The sequence below is a fragment of the Varanus komodoensis genome, unplaced genomic scaffold, assembly GCF_004798865.1.
Source record: "Varanus komodoensis strain SLA01 unplaced genomic scaffold, ASM479886v1 scaffold120, whole genome shotgun sequence".
In the NCBI taxonomy this organism is placed as follows: domain Eukaryota; kingdom Metazoa; phylum Chordata; class Lepidosauria; order Squamata; family Varanidae; genus Varanus; species Varanus komodoensis.
The window spans coordinates 545,583-560,289 of NW_025335350.1; positions in this window are offsets into that span (position 1 = coordinate 545,583).

The window sequence follows — 14,707 nt, forward strand, 5'->3', positions numbered from 1 at the left end:
AGTACAACAAGCATAATATAATAAAATAAAGAGAAAAATGACTAAGCATGTTCATTAAAAACTAGTTAAAATGTTTATATAATAACATTCTGGGTGAATACCTGGGTTTTTACCTGGCATGGAAAAGAATATAATGAGTGCATTCCACAGTTGGGGCACCACAGTGAAGAAGACCCTCCTCTGGGTATTCGCTCTCCTAACCTCCTTCAAGCAAGGTTCCTGGAGGAGAGCCTCTTCCTCTGATCTTAAGGGGTGGTGGGGGGGCATATAGGGAAGAAGACGTTCCTTCAGGCATCCTGGTCCCAAGCATTTAGGGCTTTATAAGTCCACACCAGCACCATAAATTGGGCCCGGACTTCAATCAGGAGCCAGTGTAACTGGTAGAGGACTGGCATTATGTGGGAATAATGTGGAAATAAGATCCTGTCAGCAGTCTGGAAGCTCTGCTTTTACCAAATGGAGTATGATCCAGGGTTTGGAAACACTGCGCTATAAAAAGAGACTGAAAGAACTGGACATGTTCAGCCTTGAGAAGAGAAGAATGAGGGGAGACATAATATCCTTGTATAAGTACCTCAAAGGCTGTCCCAAAGAAGATGGTCAGGATCTCTTCTTGCTGTTGCCAGAGTGTAGGATACGGAATAATTTAATTTTGTATTTGTAAAGCAATGTTTTTTTTGTATTTTTATATTTAATGGTAATTTATTATGTACTATTGTATTTCAATGTATTTTATCATGTTGTAAGCCGCCCCGAGGTTTCGGCAAGGGGAGGCATAGAAATGTTATAATAATAATCATCATCATCATCATCATCATCAAGTTGCAACAACTCAGATTCATCCTGGACATGAGGAAAAGCTTCCTCATGGTCAGAGCAATGCAACAGTGGAACCAGCTGCCTAGAGAGGTGGTATGTTCTCTCACACTGGAGACATTCTAAAGGAAACTGTACAGCCATCTGTGTGGAATGGTGTAACTTGGTGTCCTGCAACAGCAGGGAGTTGGACCTAATGGCCTTCATGGCCCTTTCCAACTCTACCATTCTATGGTTCTATGAACCTTGCTCCATATGACAGGAAATGTTTCTGTTTTGGTGGTGAGATGCTGGAGTGACTCTCCTTTTCAGGTACAGGCATTGTGCCATGTGTTCAGAAGATCAGCAGCCCAAACAGGCCCACAATGGGAGAGCCCCAAGAAAATAATGTTTGTGTCCCATGAAAAATCCATGCAGATAGAGGCACCTCCACTCTGTATAAAATAGGCAGTTAAAGAAGATGACAATGGGGCCATATTAACAAATGCTTTGCTACGTAGATACACCATGGGCACCACGAGAACTGAGAACATTCCCCATATTTTTCAGCATCTCCTTGAACTAATTTGAGCTAATGTGCTAATGTGTGACTGCTATGAGCTAATTGAGCTAATGTGTGACTGCTATGCCAGTGTCACCTGGCCTCATCTCCCCTTTTCCTGAAATGCAAAAGAATCTGTAGATCCTCTCAACTAATGCAAGAGCTAAGGGAAGGATTGCATGATTGCCTGGTCACTGGGACTCAATACAGATGAGATTGAGAGTGGTTGCATTTACATGGCAGGATTCTTCACTCAGACTGCCCACTTGTTGGCTTATATCAGCCTGTACCTGAAATTAAATCCTGGGAGGGAGGGAGCAGTTCTTGCATCAGTTTTTGCTCTTTCCAGAGTTCTATGTGGTAGCTGCATAGCAGGACCATGGAAGCCACACTGACAGTTTCAGATGATCAGAAAAAGCATGGAAACTGTGGTAGAAAATGTTTTCCAATCACTGTTTCTATAAGTGAAATGTAACTTGCTGAAATACCACAACAGGGATGTCTGTGGCTTGATTTCACCCACATGTTGAGAGCAGGGCCACCTAGAGCCGGGGGTCAGACTAGATGGCCCAGGAGGCCTCTTCTGACTTGCTCAGTTTTCATGTTTCTGTGTTTCTATATAGATATACCCAGACCCTAAGAGCATTCATACAGGCCCTTTTTCCAGTGCCCCACAGCAAATAGAGGGAACCAGGTGCCTCCTAAGCAGAAGGAGCTACCCCCAGATGGGGCAATGCCCTATCTAAGGAGGTTTACCTGCCTACCTTCCTTGTGATCTCTTCACTGCCAGGTGAAGACTTTTGCCTTCTTCTAGGCAGATGGATTTCTTCAGCTTTTGTTTGCTTTAAATTTATTATTTTATTTTTAGTGCTTTCCGCTGATGCCAATTTTGATACTGGCTTTCTATGGTGGGCTTCAAAAGTTTCCACAGGGTGCTTTCCAGGAATGGAGCCCCAACTGCTGCTGCCCAAGCAGTGTCCCTCTTCTTTGCCTCCTGCAGCAGCACTGCTGCACACACCTTGGAAGATGAGCACCAGGGGCTTGCTTAGGATGGCGCCCTGTGTGACCTCTGCCCAAGCACCTTCCCTCTTCCATGCCATCTTTCTCTACTGACATGGAAGAAGTTTGCTGGTTCCACAACCTTTCCTCTGTGAGTGTTTGTTGACTGCCTTTGGGCTTGGCTCATTTTACAGGCCTCGGCCAGGTGAGAGAGGAACGCTGCGTATGCCAGAGGGATGATTTATGCCTGACTTGCTCCTGTTGTTGTTCCACAACAACAAACCATGCATGGCTGATTATGTGTAAAGTGAAAGAGGAGACAGTTCATGTATACCATCCTGAGAAACATGGGAAATGAATGGCATCAGTGAAGAAATCTCCAGAGAGCCACATGTCCCTTCCTCTTTGGTTCATCTCCAAAGAAGTTCTTCAATCAGACACTTTGGCTTTAGGGCCTCAAGAAGAGGACAGGGCAGACACCCATTCCCTTCCCTCATTTCCAAATGATGAAACCACAGCAAAGAATCCAATATTCCATAAGAAGGATTGCAATCCTGCTTTTCTCCCTCTGTACAGTTGCACCCTGGGGACTCTTTTGCATCCAGGTCCAAAAAGGATGTTTCCATTGGAGATGATAAATAAAAGCATGACCATTTCCCTTGAGCCCTGCCCAAGCTCTAGACACCTGCTTGAGATTGTTTTCTACCACGGTAAAGAAAACTTCTCCATCAAGAGCAATCTCAGGAAACTGCTAGACATGTGCCTGAGAATAGTGTTACACTATTGAGAGCTTGGAATCAGATTAGGGACAGGTGGAGAGATGTGTTGAATCCATCTGTGCAAAACTTGAAAGAGCTTCCCTTTGTCTCAGGACTCCTGACTCCTGTAAGGACCATGAAGCAAGACTGTTCTGGCTGCCTTGATGAAATGGATATGGAGGTGAGCAGAGCAGTCACACAGAACAAGTGGACAAAGAGGAGACACATCCTGATATGGCTGCTCCTGCTATTCTTACTGCCACACTGTGTTGTTTCCAGACTGCAGGAGGGAAACTGTCCCACAAATATGCTTGTGGAAGGAGTATCCAACTATTATCAACCAGGAGACTACCTTATCAGAGGTGTTGTTTCCTCAAAATATTTTGAGCAACGACAACCCTATGGCTTCTATGAGTCCCCCCTCAACCAGGTTGAGAGGTGAGTCATGAAGATTAAATACTTCCCACCCTGCCCTCCAATTGTCCCCGTCTCCTGAAGAAAGACCATCCTTCTGGAGCCTCAGTCACCCACTAGGAATTTCCTCCCCATACTTTGTGGTGGCAACCTTTATTTATTTGTTTGTTTGTTTGTTTGTTTGTTTATTACATGCATTTATACCCCGTCCTATCACTTCAAGTGCTCACTACAGCTTACAAGATATATAAAAAATACAATAAATATAAAACTACTCTAAAAACATTAATTATTAAAACAAGATAAAGCACATCACTATAGAGTGGAAGGTTCCACAATTGGGGCTCACCAGGCATTCAGGGACTCCCTCTCAGCTTGGCACACTTTGGAAGGCCAGGCTGAGCAGAAAAGAAAGCACGCCAGAACTTGGAGGAACGAATTCTTGAAAGGTTCATCCCAAGACTAGCCTCTGATGGAATTGGCAATGCAGAGCAATCACCTCTGGCCCTCTCCTCCAGAAATGTGTTCTGTTCTGTGTTCAGTGGGCTTCTGTCATCACAATATTTTAAGCATCAAGAATCATGATTTCTATAAGTCCCCCTTCAACTGGGTTGAGAGGTGAGTGATGAGGATTTGATGCTTCCCACCCTGCCCTCCAGTCATCTCTGTCTCCTGGAAAGAGACCATATTCCTGGACCTCAAGGCACCCACTAGAAATTTGCTCCCTATGCTTTGTGGCTGCAACTACATGTGGAAGGTTGTACAACTGGGGCTCCCCCAGGGATTTATGGACTCCCTCTCAGCTTGGCACACTTTTCAAGTGTGGACAAAAGAGAAAGCATGTCAGAACTTGGAGGGACAGATTCTGGAAAGGTTCATCCCAAGACTAGCCTTTGATGGAATTGGCAACACAGAGTGATCATAACTGGCCTCCTTCTCCAGAAATGTGTACTGTTGAAGCCTTCAAATTGGTCACATGCCTGGGCTTGCAATGAACCCATTCAGAATCAGCCCCTCCAGAATCCACAGATTTTCTCAGGTGCTCGGCCCAATCCTGCAACAGGAGCTGAGCCAAGATGAAGTTGTGCAAATGGAACCTTCCCCATCAGGAGCATGTGAAGGATGCCAAAATGGGCACATCAAGAGGCCTGCAAGCCCAGAACTGAGGTTCTTCCCCAATCCCTGCTGCAGGAGGCATGGAAGTGTGGCACTGCTTTTGAACCATGTTGGGTGATTCCAGGGGGTCTGGCATCTGTGAAGTCAAAAGAAGAGAATCCAATGAGTTTTCTGCATAACCCAGATTCCTTACACATCCCACACCCCCTGCAGCAAATAAATCCCATCATTCATCTGTGTGCCTTGTGAAGGAATCCTTCTCTTTATGCCTTCTGAATCTACTCTGGATCATTTTCATAGAATGAGTTCTGATTCTGTAATTATTGCACTGCAGTTTCCTAGCTGTGAGGTACTGGCACATGTTGTCCTTCTTGTTTTCCATCCATGAGATCAACCAGAACCCCAGGCTCTTACCCAACATCAGCCTGGGCTACGACATCTATGAGAGCCATTTTGATGGAAGAACAACTTCCTATGCCATGCTAGGTCCGCCTGCCAGTGGGGAGAGTCACCTTCCAAATGTTGATAGTGGGAAGAAGAACCTGCTGGCCATTCTCGAAGGAAGTGCATTGGTCTGCACATGACTGCAATGTGCTCTGTGGAGAGCAATCCTGAAAGAAGCTTGAAAGCTGTAGCTACTGCAGAATGCAGCTTGTCAAGGGCCACTTCACTTCTTCCTGGAATGCCCCTGCTGGAATTCCTGCACTGGCTGCCCATCTGCATCTGTGTGAAGTTGAAGGTTCTTGTCTTGTTCTATAAACTTTGGATCAGGAGACTTCAGGACATGCCTTCTCCTTGATCATCCTTCAAGTCACTGAACTCCTCTAAAGAAACATTCCTGGTTATCTCATTTGTTTCCAAGACCCTCTTAGAAAGTACCAGGAGAAGATCTTTTAATACGACTATTACCACTCCACCATAGATAGTGCTGTGTCTTTCCAGGCAAACATGAACTAATGAATAGAGTTTGCCTCAATATTCATGAGCAGTTTGCTTTTTTGTGTCCTGCTGATTATGTGCACATTTGTACATTGCTCTAACTTTAATCGATCATGACTCCGATCAAATGTTCTTGATCTGAAGCAGCGTATGATATCTCGGGAAAATAACAATGTATTGCAACAATTACACAATTGAGAAATCATGATCCTGCATACTGCATCAAAGATTCAGAGAAGCTGTTATCCCAGCTTTTTGAGATGACTCTGTCAAGTTCAAAGTATTTGCCTGCTCTGGCTTCCCCTTCATTCTACTGGGGGAGATGCAGCCAGCTTAGGTTCAGTCAGGATTTTCTCACTGGCCATTCTGTGTCTGCGGACTGCCACTCCATAGCCTTCCAACTGGAGCAAAGGCCCATCTTCACATGAGTTCCCTCAGTCAGGGGAACTTTATTCACCTTGACTGTTTGGTTCATGGGGCAGAAAGTGGGGCCAGAAAGCAGTGCCCAGCAGTCTGTATCCTATGGATACCCTCCTATTGAGAAACTGCAAAATAGCATGTGGGTTTCTCCTGCATGGTGGCATTTACCCCAAGATGGAACCATGGAGCGCATCTACAGAGCTCTACCACACGATGGTGTGCTGCTTTCATTGGAGATCCCTGGAGCAGGTAGCAGGCATCTTCAGCTTCTGAGTATCTGCATGCTGTCCTGCAAAATGGCGGGTCTGAGTAAGATAAAGCTGAGGCACGATGAAGTGGAGTGGGTGCCTGTAACTCTGTTTTTCAAATGAATCTTTACTGGGTTTGCTGAGGGGCTGTGCATGTAGAAGCCTTCATAAAATGACGTCAGTATCCCTTGAGGGAGCCAGACAATGCAGACAGGAACGGTGTCTTCCCTTTCATTTTCTGCCTTGCGCGACCCCTAGCCCATTGGTCTACTCCAGGTAGTCTTACTCCCCTGGAGGGAACCCCTTTCCCCTGGAGGGAACTCCCCTGGTAGCATGCTATTTCTCAGGGGGAAAACCTCCCAAAGAGGTACCCACTAGATGCCTTAGATGTCAACTCTCAGCAGCCTCAACCAGCATGGTCAGTAGTAGGAGCCTGGAGGAAGCAGGCGCATACCTTGGATCAGTGTGTGAAGGGAGGTTCTCCACATAAAATCACTGATTGTGATCACCCACAAAATAAATAAATAAATAAATTTATGTATTTATGTATTTTGTATGACATTGGTACAATTAGTCAGGAAATATGCAGTGCTAATGCAGAGTAGTTTACTGCCTAAGGTTGCTAACTCCAGTTCATGCTTGTGTGTTATCCACGCTGCACTACAGGGGGCAAGCCAGCTTTGCACTGAGCAGCTAGCGCTTGACTGTGGGAGGGTCGGTATCCACCCACCTCTCTCCACCACCAGTGCAGCCACTGATGCTGCAGGTTCAATACTGCTTTTCAACCCTGGCCTGGTCCTCACTCTGAGGTGAGTACCCATTTAACTAGTAATGCCTTTTTACACTCTTTCGAGCTGCTGAGTGGGAAGAACCTGAGACAAGCCAACAGGGCTTTCACCTGCTGTGTAGACTCAAACTGCCAGCTTTCAGATCAGAAAGTTCAGTGGCTCAGCAGTTTAACCTGCAACATCATGTCGTTCCCCACCTGCAAACTGCTAAGAGAAAAGAGAAAGGAGATCCAAGAAGGTGCCTCAGTTGAGACACATCAATGATGGCCATCTACTGTGAGTGCAGATGGGAGGAGCTTTGGCCTCAGTTCAAGGAAGACCAGTGCAAGGATGGCTAAAACACAAAATATCCATACATATTATCTTCTCTGTCCTTCTAGTTCCATGCCTTCTTAAGGGGAATCTGGCATTCTAACACTTCCATGACTGGGCTGCATTTGGACAAGCATGGACAGCTTAATATTGTGAACTGGGTGCTGTTTCCCAATCGTAGCCCTCAAATAGTGACCACTGGAAGTTGGACAAGTGGCACATTTCCAGGGAAAGAACTCAGCATCAACCCAGGTGCCATTGTGTGGCCCAAGAATTTTAACAAGGTGGGGAAAATAATTTCTGTCCTATCATTGGCCTGTGGCTGAGTGAAGTTCTATTAATCTGTGGGATATGGCATGCAAGGCATCCACTGTATTCAGTACACACTTTTCTAGGGGAGGAAGTCCCCTTGAGCATAACAGGTCTTCCCGTTGCATAATCACAGGTAGAATGGCCTAGCAAAGGGAAGCTTCCATCTGGAGCAGGGGCTGGGGAGCATCTTAGTCTCCACACCCTTCCTGCTTTGGGGTGTCAAGCATTCGGATTCACTGGATACACTCTAAGTGGTCTCAATGACCCATTCAAGGTCATCCCCCCTCCCCCTCCTCCTCTTCATGGTCATGATCAAAGCAGAAAGCAACGAAGAGCGGAAAGGAACTTCCTCATTTGTGTTTCCTGAAAGATGAAGTCATTCTCCAACCAGGATTATCTCTCCCCACTTCCCTTTCCAGCACTGTGGGCTGTGGACAAATCTTTTTGAAGAGCAGAGTCCTCTTGGTGATTCTCTGCCCACTTTCCAATTTGTGAGGTCTTTCAAGGGAGAGCATTTCTTGCAACTTCTCCCCACTCTGTTTTCCCATAGCATTTCTAAAGTTTTGTGGGTCACCTCTGTCATTTTAGGAGAGGTTTTGATTTGATTCCAATATTCCTCTTGCAACATTGTGAAGTTCAGTTTTGTACCCTGCCCTGGCCATACTTTCTTATGAAAAGCATCACTTTACATGAGGAAAAACATCAAATGCATGAATCTGGATTCCCTGCCCTGCTGTTGTGCACAAAACTGCTGCATGGGAAATAACTCAAAAAGTCCCTGGTGTTGCTGGAACTGCAGATCATGTGTGAACCTGCCAATCTCTGTGGTTCATGTCCACAAAAGCGCACTCCTAACATAGTTTCCCTGCAGCTCTGTCTCTTCCCTGCCAGGTGGTGCCTCCTTCCAGGTGTGTGGCAAGCTGTCAGCCTGGATACACCAAGGAGGTTCAGGAAGGGAAGCCACCCTGCTGCTATGCACGCGCTCCATGTGCAGAAGGGACCATCTCTACTCAGGAAGGTGGCTACCTTCCGAGGAAAGGCTGTACTTAGGGTTTGCATCTGATCATCAAGCATGCCCAAACTCTCTCTGACTAATTGGTGTCTGTTGTTGTGAGCTAGTCTCTTTCCTTCTTTTCCTCTTGTTCCAAAACACAAGACCATGTTTTGCAATGCAGATCTTTACTACAGTTCCACAACTAAAAAGACAGAAAGAATGTAAGCAGCCTTTGATTAAGCTGAAAGGATAGACCTCTCCTCATGTCAAGAGCTGAACCCAAACTGGAACTTCTTCTAAATCCCTCCACTTTCAGAGCTCCACATTTGACTCACAGGGTGCTTGACGTGGAGCGGTTGCTGGCGTGATATACGCTGGACCTCCAACTGGGCAGCTTGCATCTACTGATGGGTCCTTGTAGGATGAAGGACAGTGTCCTGAACTTCCTCTCCCTCCTCTCCTAAACCTCTTCAGTCTCCTGAAATCCAGGCCTGCCCTCACACATGACCTGAGAAACTTCAGGAAGCAACCTGGGAAGAGCATCAACATTTCTTTCACCCCACCATGTCTTCCCCCCTTTCAGAATCCCATGATGTATCCCTCTAAACAAAGAGCAAGCACCTGGCCCACTCCCTACAGCTGTGTTGTGGATCTCATTAGCATCCCAAAGGAAGTGTGCAGTGAGCAGAAGGGGAGCCTGTTCTCTTGAGGCACCCTACCCATGGAAGGCCCCAGTCTGGAAGGTCCACCTGTTGGGACAGGTGATGTGACCACAATGATTGGTGAAGAAGTCTTCATTGACCCAGACACTTCATCTGTTCAAATGTCATTGGCTTGCTATTTATTTTAATTGTAATGAATTCCCCCTCTCTCATGGCTTCATTTCCCAAAGGATTAGGGTGAGAAATTATATCAGTTATATTATGATCGATCCTATTCATGTCTCAGAAACTCAGGGCAGTGTCCAAAGGTGCTGCATTGCAGCCCATTGAACCTGCCCATGTAAACTGGTTGCACATGCAGCCCCTCTCCCAGGAGGCCCACAGTTTGCATGGGAGAGGGTCAAAACTGCCATTTGATTGGGCAGAGAGGAGTATTCATAGATCAGGACCAATCACCAGAGCTTCTCCTCAGGTCTTGCTGTGCTAACCTTTCCAGGACTGATTGTTTCTTCCCAGTTCTATGGAACCCCAAAGCAGAAAATGCTAATGCATGTGTGGAGGGTCCCACCTGCGAATGGAGCCTCTGGCAGCCCAGTGAAGTCCTGGATCCCTCCTTCCCCTCCACATTTCTGATGGCCATTCAGAATAGCATGAAGTGAGTTGTGATAAAAGACTGGGAGGTCCATGCATGTACTTGTCGCAGGTTTCTCTGACCCTGGTTCAATTGGCATTCCCTGTGCTCTGCATCAACGGGACTAAGGCTGGTCCATCTCCAGAGTCCAGGCTTTTCCTCTTCTGTACAGAGGAGAGTCCAGATACCTGTGCAGAGCACTCTTCATTGTCCTAGTCTCTGCATTTCCAGCCTTGTTCTTGCAAGAAACTAAAGGTGGCTTGAAAGCTACTTCTCCCCCTTTTTTTATCTGCACAAAATCAGCCCTAAGAGCATCTGGCCCAGAGTGACCCAGGGAGATTCATGGCTGAGTGGGGACAAGGAACCCACATCACCTGGGCCCCTCCCTGCTGCAGGGCCTCATGGCAAACGGATGGATGGATAGCTAAACAAACAACTTTAGCCAAATATCTGATGTTTTCGAAAGAGAAACCATGGCGATTTGCGGAAGAATTGCTACTCAAATTTTTAATACCAGGATTGAGCCAGGCCACTGGACCCCAAAGCAGGACAGATATAAAGAAATAACTGAGCAGATCAGCTTCCCTGGACTATGTTGGGCTTTGCAAAGTCAAGTACCATCAAATCATGGAATACCTAATGACTGTATGGTTCAGACTGTCAGGCGATCCCTCCTGTCCTTCAGAAATAATATATTTAGTCCTTGCCCCTGACAACTTCTCTAAGCAAAATTTCCTTCTCTTTCCAGAGAAGATTTGCCCCTTTCCCTGACAGGTCATATATGATTCTTCCCCAACATCACCCAAGTCCTCATCTTCACTACATCTTGGAAGAACTCAGGCTGTTCTGAATGTCCCACTGTGGGTGACAATGATGAATTTGCTTTCCTTCTTTCCAGATGCAGAGCATTGCAAAAGGCATCCAGAAGATCAGCACCCAAACAAAGGCCAAGATTGATGCATGCCCAAGCAAATAATATTCCTCTCCTATAAAGAACCTTTGGGTATTCTTCTCTCTTTTTTCTCCGTGATCTCTTCTTTGACCACAGGGTTTGTGTTAGGAATCTTCATCAGATTCCTAGAAACTCCAGTAGTCAAGGTCAATAATCAGGACCTCTCCTATGTCCTCCTGGTTTCCCTCGTTCTTTCCTTCCTGTCCTCCCTCCTTTCATTGAGCAGCCAAGCAAAGCAACTTGCCTGCTGTGACAAACAGCCTTCAGCATCATCTTCTCAGTGGCTGTGTCTTCTGTGCTGGCCAAGACTATCACTGTGGTGCTGGCCTTCCTGGCCACCAAGCCTGGGAATAGAGTGAAGAGATGGCAGGGGAAAAGTTTTGCATGCTCCATTGTAATTTCCTGTTCCAGTGTCCAGCTGGCTATCTGCTCCATCTGGCTGGGCATGGCTCCACCTTTCCCTGATGCTGACAAGCATACCTTGCCTGAAGAGATAATTCTGCAATGCAGCGAAGGTTCTGTGGCCATGTTCTACACAGCCATTGGCTACATGGGCTTACTGGCTGCCATCTGCTTCACGGTGGCTTTCCTTGCCAGGAAGCTACGAGGGCCCTTCAACGAGGTCAAGCTGATCACCTTCAGCATGCTGGTCTTCTACAGCGTCTGGGTGTCCTTTGTGCCCTCCTACCTGAGCACCAAGGGGAAGTACATGGTAGCAGTGCAGGTCTTCTCCATCCTGGCCTCCAGTGCTGGGTTACTTGGCTGCATCTTCCTTCCCAAGTGCTACATTATTGTCCTGAGGCCTGATCTGAATACAAAGCAGCATCTCACAATCAAAACTAAAGATGGCATATGATTGGTCTATGAGATGCTGAAGGATTCCACTGCCAGCACTCATTGAATAGGAATCACATCTTATGTTGCAGATGAAATAAATAGCTTTAAAATCTGGGGCATGTTCCTCCAAGAAGACTCATTCATCCATCCATCCACCCATCCATTTATATCCCACCTTTTTTTTCCTTCCCGTGATCTCAGGAAGCTTACATATTCTTCCTTCACCTCCTCTTATTTCTATCCCCATAGTAGGGCTCACATAAACCTACTGGAGTATTCATGGGCTTTGTCTTGGGCTTGGCCTGGCCTTCCAAAGCAAACTGAGCTTAGTGCAAATCTCCAAATCCTCCCAGACACACTTCCCACCATTTGTACAACAGGCACACTCCTTTCATATCCCCTGCAGATTCTCAAACAATGGTTAAAGGGATTCCAACCATTTGCTGACCAGCCTTTTTTGGAATAATTTGCAGCTGTACACAGGGCATGAACCTTCCTGAGGGAGGAGACTAGATTTAGTGTGTCTTTTTGGTTTGGAATCAGCTCTTCCCATCGACAAAACCTGCTCCTACAAACCAAAGTGCATCGTTGGTTGTTTCCAGGGCTCTTTGAGTGATCAATTGACTGTCGCTAGCAAAGTGATGCTCAAAATCCTACAAGCTAGGCTCCAGCAGTATGTGCACCAAGAACTACCAGAAGTACAGGCAGGATTTCGAAGAGGGAGACGAACTAGAGATCAAATTGCCAACATATGCTGGATCATGGAGAAAGCTGGGAGTTCCAGAAAAACATCTATTTCTGCTTCATTGACTATGCTAAATCCTTTGATTGTGTGGATCATAACAAATTGTGGCAAGTTCTTCAAGAGACGGGAGTACCAGACCATCTTATTTGTCTCTTGAGAAACCTATATGCAGGTGAAAAAGCAACAGTGAGAACTGGATGCAGAACCACTGATTGGTTCAAAATTGAGAAAGGAGTCTGGCAAGGCTGTATACTGTTGCCCTGCCTATTTTACTTGTATGCATAGCACATCATGAGAAAGGCAGGGCTAGATGAATCACCAGTTGGAATTAAGATTGCTGGGAGAAATAACAACCTCAGATATGCAGATGATACCACTCTAATGGCAGAAAGTGAAGAGGAACTAATGAGCCTCTTGATGCGGGGGAAGGAGGACAGTGCAAAAGTTGGTTTGAAACTCAACATTAAGAAAACTAAGATCATGGCATCTGGTCCTCTCACTTCCTGTCAAATAGATGGGGACAAAATGGAGGTAGTGACAGATTTTATTTTCCTGGGCTCCAAGATCACCGCAGATGGGGACTGCAGCCAAGAAATTAAAAGACACTTGCTCCTGGGGAGGAAAGCTATGGCAAATCCAGACAGCATACTAAAAAGCAGAGTCCTCACCCTGCCAACAAAAGTGTGTATAGTCAAGGCTATGGTTTTCCCAGTTGCAATTTATGACTGTGAAAGCTGGACCATAAGGAAGGCTGAACGCAAAAGGATTGAGGCCTTTGAATTGTGGTGCTGGAGGAGACTCGTGCGAGTCCCTTGGACCGCATGGTGATCAAACCGGTCAGTCCTAGAGGAGATCAACCCTGACTGCTCTTTAGAAGGCCAGATCCTGATGATGAAACTCAAATACTTTGGCCACCTAATGAGAAGGAAGGACTCCCTGGAGAAGAGCCTAATGCTGGGAACAATAGATGGCAAAAGAAGAAGGGGATGAAAGAGGATGAGGTGACTGGATGGAGTCACTGAAGCAGTTGGTGTGAGCTTAAGTGGACTCCGGAAGATGGTGGAGGACAGGAAGGCCTGGAGGAATGTTATCCATGGGGTTGTGATGGGTAGGACACAGCTTCGTGATTAACAACAACAAGGAAAGGAATCCACTGCATAACCTGGTTTGGCCCCAATACTCAGGCTCACTTTGTAGTGTCCTGACTGTGAATGCCTGACCAGCTTTTGTGGGCTGATCCCCAGGGGTGGAGTCCCACATTACCACTGCCTGAGCAGCATCCCCCTTCTGTCCACCTCCCTGTTATACAAGCTTTCTTCTGAAAGTGCTTGCAGACTTCCTCTAATCTTGGCTAATTTTCCAAGACTGGGCCAAGCCATAGCAGAAGTCCATTCCTGCTAGAGGGGTGGATTCCCCTAGGCCTCATCCCAATCCTAGTCATTACCAGAACAACCCATGGCTTATCATGCCTGGACAGAGGGAGGGGACTGAACACATTTACCAGGTTGGGAAACCAACATGGCTATCAACTGAAACAATGAGGAAATCTGCAGTGGGCCACATGTTGCCCACAGCTGGGATATCAAAAGAAGTTCACCATATGGGATCTTTGGAAGGTGGGTCTCTGACAGAGGTATGGCCAAGCTCCCATTTCTCACTCCCTGTGTTTGCAAAATATGCAGCCTCATCAAAGAGGACTAACAATATGTTTTTCTCCCTTTGTGTCCCTGTGCCTTGAGACACACAATGAGTCCAGCAGCAGAGCTGCTATCTCTCGAGCATCAGATGATTAATAACAGAGTGATTAGTGTTGTTCCAGTCAATGCACTACAGGCCTACTTGAGATTACTTTTGAGACAAATGAATCAAGTCACAAAATCGAGGGAAATGTCAGGAAAAGCCATGCCTTGTACCTGAGCAACTGGCTACATGACACACCTGTAGTACCCCTGAGGACCAGTGCTGGGGCTCAGAGCAGGCTGCAAGATTCAGAGATGCTGCCCGTCTGATGTTTAGAGAAGTCCCCTTGGGTTCACTAGTGATTGTATCTCTTTGACTGCAGGGTTCAGCTGGTTTTCCGGTTGAGCTGGATCTGTGGGTGAGAACAGCAGGCACACGGGCATGTGGGAATCAATCCAAGGTATCCCAATGCTGGTGCTCTTGCTGCTTCTGCTGCTGCCTCATGCAGTTTCTGAAATTCAGAAGACAAATTGTCCTGAGGAT